Source organism: Coenobita brevimanus, chromosome 104 (genome assembly GCF_032717465.1).
Source record: "Coenobita brevimanus isolate Jiangsu-jjx chromosome 104, ASM3271746v2, whole genome shotgun sequence".
NCBI classification, from domain to species: domain Eukaryota; kingdom Metazoa; phylum Arthropoda; class Malacostraca; order Decapoda; family Coenobitidae; genus Coenobita; species Coenobita brevimanus.
The window spans coordinates 45,858,642-45,865,730 of NC_137057.1; positions in this window are offsets into that span (position 1 = coordinate 45,858,642).

Consider the following 7,089-nt stretch of genomic DNA (forward strand, 5'->3'; position numbering starts at 1 on the left):
GCCTGTATCACACCCCAGGGGTTGTTGCTGTTGATCAACCCTTGTCTGTCTAGATGAGCAGACCCATCAACTGCAGGGAAGTAATTGCCCTTCCCATGCACTGAGTCTGTATTCCCTTGCGGCTGACAGCGGGGAATAGTGTAAAAGTTTAGTTCCTGGATGGATGTCACATTTGGGTAATTCCACGAAGATGTCAACCTTTTGAGTCAAAATCAGAACTGCTTAAAAGTATATAAATTATACATCATTTTAAAGCTTAATCATTGAATTTTATGAATCTGAAGAGAAAGAGAGCCTCAACTGTCAACTTGGGGAGCTGCATACAAAACTGTCACGTTAGGTCACCAAAGAAAAACCAGTGCTGAATATAGCAACTTTCATAACATCATTGACCAGAGTATGTTATTGTTTGGAATGCTGACACTGTGTTTTATTGAAAATGTGTCTATTTGAGTTGTGATTGACACTACAGTTGTTTACATATACTGTATGTTGTGGTCAGAATGTAGCATGACCTTTAAATGGAAGTATTTCAGGAGTAACGTGTCTCATGTTTTTTCCCCATTTTTCCCATACACAACTAACAAACTGGAGAATACCAACATAACTTTATATTATAAGCAAGCATCCCAAGGCCTTAATAATGTAATGTTGGGATACTTTGAAATAAACCCTGGTAAGCCATATGGTCTGTCACACGTTACATGCCCACTGTGAGGAACGTTATCAGAAAATGATGTAAAGTTTCTCACGCACACCTTTGAACAAAAAATCAAAGTACCTGCACTGAAGTCCAATGATAAAACCCCTGTGTTTGTAATTTAGTATGTTATCTTTAAGTTTTTATTCTTTCCAAACAGTAAATTGATTTTGCCTGGTACCTGGTGAGTGTGCTTTACCATCATGTCTCCAATGACTTCAGCTGATTACTTGAATTCTGCTGGTATTCATTTTACACATGTATCATTGTGGACTGATGGGGCAGCAGCCCACTTCAAGAATAGGTATTCTATGGCAGCTCTAACCTCTTACAAAGCCATCCACAACTGCACTGCTGAACAGAACTTTCAAGAAAGTTATCATGGCAAGGGCCCTCATGATAGGATTGGGGCTTTACTAAAACGGAATGTCTACAAGCAAGTTTTGCAAGGTCGCTGTACAGTAAGGTCTGCTGTAGAATTTTATGAGGAGGCTGAACAAATAACAGATAAAACTGAACTAATGTATGTGTCTACTGAACATATAAACATTGAGAAGTCAAAATATGTAGAGATCTGGAAAAACTGTAAGGCAGCAAAATCCACTCAGCAGTGCATGTCAGTAAAACCTCTTGGCCACTGTAAAGTAGAATTGTATCATTTGACTGCAGGCCAATCGCCTTTTAAGCAGTGCTACCTTCAGAAGACTGGCTATGACCCACAATCTGACTCCAGTACTAGCAGTGATAGGGAAGGTACAGCATCTCTTGCAGAAATGTCAGAGTCATTCATGTCCCAGCCTGAGCCACAGAGTACTACTGATATTGAGGCAACACAAAAACCATCCCCAGGTAACTATGTACTAGTTCATTACACTACCAAGATGCTGTCGAAGCATTATGTTGCAGTGGTAGAATCAGTTCCGGAGCCAGGCATGTTTGAAGTTAATTATTTAAGAAAGAGAGGCACTGACAAAATGGGTGATAAGTCAGTTTCATTTTCCTGACAACCTGGACAGACGAGATCTCAGAGGATATGGTTGTGCAGGTATTGCCAACTCCTCATGTGTCAAGAATGACACGCACATTCAAAGGGGTGAACTTTCCTTCCTCAATTAATTAGTCTAAAAGGATGAATTTTCCATCTTCGATGAGCAAGTAGTTGATCTTTGTCTTGTTTATATCGCTGTTGTGATATACAGGTAAGCTGATTATGTAACTTTCACATCTCTTACTGGCTGTAGGGTTACCTGCATGTTATAAGGTAATTTCTGTTCATAATATTCAAAATTATATTGTTCTTTTCCACTGCATCACCCCCAACCCTGCTTTACAAGAATCATGTTTTGGTTAATTTATCGTGTTTCACATTAATACATGACTTACATTGTTCTGTGATAATTACTGTAACCTTCATAAAAGATGATTTTGTAATTACATGAGAAATATAAATCACACAAGTAACGTTTCTCACTTTTCCTGTTACGTGTCTCACGGTCACATTTTCCTCAACAGCAGCAAAATTCTTAGGGGAAACAGAATTTGCTGGCTATGATTATGATCCTCATACACTGACATATGACTGATATAAAGCACTTCTTGACCTAACCAGTAAAATCACAGAGTTATTGAAAATACTCACGCAAAGTAAAGGGTGGGGTAGCATCGCGGTAACGTTTCTCACGCCACTTTTAAAAATTTATTTAAGTCAAAATAAAAACATATGAATAATCTGACCATGGCATAATGTACTGTGAGGTGTTGGTAGTATACCTTGCAAACAGCATTTATTTATACTGCCTACATAATACAAGTGAGAGTAGATCAGTAACTTATCTCTGAATATAATGTTTCTCACGATGGAATGACCCATTTACATCTCTCCAATCAGTTAACAGGGGCACCATAGTTGGCTCCACTTCACCTCATAAAATGGTTCACCTCACAAAAATGGTTACCACTCACAGGTGTAAGTGTGTTCCTGGGTTACAGAAGTGAAATCAAAATTACATTCAAGTCCCTTCCTTCCTCTCAACTCTTCCACTGTAAACCTAGCCCTCCCAGGCGTAGCATTCAAGAACACACAACACATCCATCTAATCACTGTCCTCTGTATGTCTGAGCCAATGAATATCCTCTTCCTTTACTGCCCATGTCTCACTACCATCCAGTATTACACTCCTAACACATGTCTAAGATGAATATAATTTCCTGACCAACACATATACAACATAAGGTACAATACTAGACTTCCTTTACTTAGCCTAAGGTGCCTTCATGTGGTGGCACTGATGTGTGAGAGTGGTGGAGCTGCCCAGGTATTTAAACATCCCTCAACACCTTCCCTATCTCTGCATGGAGGATGATGGAAAAAAAAAAATAGGTTCATCCTTGGTTTGTATAAATCCACCAACTGTGTAAATTAAAATAAAAAAAGAACTGACGCTAAAGAGGGATGCCTTCACCTGGTGACACTAATATACAACCTCCCTCAACCCACAATTTCAAAGAAGGAGGATGGTGAGTGAGAGGCTAATGAAGATAATGTATGTGAGTGAGGTGGAGGGGAGGAGAGGGAGGGGGAGGCCAAGGATGAGATGAAGGAATGGAGTGGAGAGGTATATGAGAGAGAGGGGTGTGAGCTGGGACCAGGGCAGTGAAATGGCGGGGGACAGGGCAACATGGAGGCGATTTGTTTGTGGACAACCCTTACGGGATTAAGGCGTCTGGTAATAGATAGACAGAGAGATAGCATGGTGGACTGCAGGAGAAGAGCAACATCAGTCTGCAGTCCACTATATTTCAGAATCTACCTTTTGATTCACTTTCATCGCTTCACCCACAGATAAACAAACCGAGATACATGAAAGCAACAAAACCACACGTGCCCTATGGTAACATGCCACACATACCTTCACTATAAGCGCACACACGTGCACATGCACACACACACACACACACACACACAAAGATTCATATCCTGATGGGCCTGAAGCAATAACAAAAACAAAGAGGCATCACATTCACACACTTACCACATTGTACAGGCAGGTGTTGGGGTTAACGTCCATTACAGTTTCAAGTTAGCTGGGGATTCCTCCTCCTCTTCTTTCTGCCTCTCACTAGGCAGCTTCCACGGCTGACAATCAACTCACGCACCTGAAAAATATATTTACAAAATTAGTCCTTTCCTTCTGAACCTTAAGTTTACCTGGTAAGAAACGTATCTGGTGGCATCAAGAACAATATCATTTGGGGACAACAACAGGGTGACATGGAGGCAATTTGTTTGTGGCCACCCCTGGAGGCATCTGGCAATAGATTTTTTTTTTTTTTTTTTTTTTTTTTTTAAATGCACAAAAGGAACACAAGGCTACAAGCCCACAAGATTGTTCCCTCCAAGAAAAAATAAAAACACGATAACAGAAGCCATATTCAAGACCCAATCATTTCAAGATGCCTGGACACACTGTATTTAAAACACTAAAGATCACAGACAGTAGGAAATACAAAGACAGTTATAGAGTTGACCTGTTGCATATATGAAGTACTGAATGTAATGGTTAACTCTTGCATTTGGGAGTTTACATATTATCTATCTCTCTCTATTACAGAGTGAAAAAAAAAATGTCACCATAGACTGAATTAATGTGTCTTTCAAAACAAAAATAAAGGAATCAGACTTAACAACATTCAGGAACAGACTCAGCACTCTTTCTCTCTCTCTCTCTCTCTCTCACACACACACACACACACACAAAAGGGGGCGATGTCTGGTAGATTTACCCCTTAATACACTTAAAGCATCATACTGGCAAGTGCAAGTGCAATAAGATTGTGTCATATCATATTGTTTATAAAGGCTCCAACCTGATTGCATACATTCGCCTTGGTCACCTAATGGCAACTCTCCACATTACCTGATCTCTGGCAGCCTCCCTATTCTGTCCCTTATCCCTGAGGTCACACTCTATAACCTCGTCCCAGGTCTTTTTCAGTTTGCCTCTCACAACCCTACCTGACATTCATACTTCTCACTTTCCCCACCCAACTGCCATCCTCCATCCTCCCCACATGCCCAAACCACCTCAATCAACCCCTCCTTATCACAACACCAATACACTTCGGTCCGATCCTTCCTCTCAACTCTACCCTCAACGTTCACACCTCTCACCCTCCACACCCAGTTGTCATCTTTCATCCTCTCCACATGCCCAAACCGTCTCAAGCTACCCCTCCTCATCACAACATCAATACATTCCAGTTCCATCCTTCCTCTCAACTCTTCATCAACATCTCTCACCATACCAGTTGTCATCTTCCATTCTCTCCACATGCCCAAACCATCTCAATCTATCAATCCTCATCACAATAATGTTTTCATGTACATTTTTATACCCTAACTCCTGTTGCAACAATAATCAACTTACATGATGAAACTAAAAAATCCCTAATTATATATGACATGGTGGGCATACAAAGACAGAAAAAAAAGATCACTTCTATATTTTTACCTTAGAAAGTGCAGAACTAACCATCTACATGATATCTCCTTGCTGGGTATAATTTAGTCAACTACTGAGGGTGTGTTTATACTTCAAGATTACTTTTCTCATTTATTTGTACCCTTAAAATTTGCACACACACACAGGTTCATTTGTGCAACATTGGGGGGTTAGTCCTTAGCTTTAACTCATCTGATGTCTGTCTATCTGTTGCAAGACGCCTTAATCCCATTAGGGGTGACCACAAACAAATCTCCATATTGCCCTGTCCTCTGCTATTTCACTGACCTCCCTGCAACTCAACATCCGCTCTCCGATCTCTCTCCACTCCATCTCATCCTTGGTCTCCCCTTCCACCTCGAAATGAACGGATCTTGAATTTGGCTCTCTTTTGTATTGTTTTTGTTTGTTTCTTGGAAGGAACATTAATGTGGGCTCAGACTGTGGTTCCTTCTTCCTCGCATTAAAAAAAAAAAAAAAAAAAACTCTTCCAGCTATTCAGACTCTTACACACTCTTTCAGCCAGTCTAACTTTCATACACTCTACTAGCCAGTCTCTCATTCTCCATCCTTTCCACTTGGCCAAACCACATCAAAGTACTTCTCTAAACACTTTCAATCACAAAAGATTTCACATGAGCTAAGGGGTCTTTGTATGCAACACGTGCTACGAGTGTAATGCTGTATGGTAGTGAAACCTGTGCAGCAAAAGAAGAGGATATTCACAGGCTTAAATGTACAGAAATGGCAATGATTAGGTGGATGTGCAGTGCATCCCTGAGTGCAAGGCCTGGGGTAGCTAGGTTTACGACAGAAGAGTTGAGAGGTGGGGTGGGACTGGAGTGTATTGGTGTTGTGATGAGGAGAGGTAGATTGAGGTAGTTTGGGCATGTGGAGAGGATGGGAGATGATAACTGGGTGCAGAAAGTGAGAAGAGTTAATTTTAGGGGTGGGGTTGCAAGGGGTACAGCAAAAAGGACCTGGGACAAGGTCATTAAGTGTGACCTCAGGGTTAAGGGACTGAACAGGGAGGCTGCCAGAGATTGAGCAGCATGGAGAGCCACCATTAGGTGGCCAAAGCTGACACATGCACGTTGGAGCCTTCAAAAATGAAACTAGTCACACCAGGTACTGACCAGAATTTTCAGCCATGTACCTGCACACACAGTTTGGTTTCTAAGGGTGCTGTTTACCCCTCCATAAATATAAGTTTTTTTGCTTTCGTTTTATAATCCTGACAGTCTGTTTATATGTGACAATATGGTGCAGAGACCAAGGATGAGGTGGAGGGATGGAGTTAAGTGATATACGAGGGAGGGGGGAGTGAATTGAGGGGAGGGCAGTAAAATGGTGGGTGACAGAGCAACTTGGAGGCGTTTTGTCTGTGGCCACCCTTTGCGGGATTAGGGCGTCGGGCTATAGATAGATAGATAGATGGTGCAGCACAAATGATTTGCCACACAGCACACCCAAGGCAATAACTCTACATGGAGTTTACTGATGACTGACAATGTGTAGGCAGAGCTGATGGAGATTATGAGATAGTAGAAGGTCAAAAGGAATAGGGAAGTGAGCTTAGAAAGACAAAGAGAGAGAAAAAAAGACAAGTAGATAGATAAACAGATAGAGATAGAGAGAAAGAGGGAGAAACTTTATTACAGTACAATGATCCCTACTCTATCATATGGAAGTGAAGCTTAGCCTTACCTTATGAAACCCTATGGAGATCTCAGCCTCTAAGCCTCAGTTACGCAGTGCCGTGGCATCAATATATTCTTGCAAATACCCTAGCCTGTCGCAGTATGCAGCAAGAGGTGGTGTGTCTCCCATCTTTCACAGGAAGGCGTCTGAATTTGGCCTGAAGGCTTCTACGGTGCAGGTTAACAC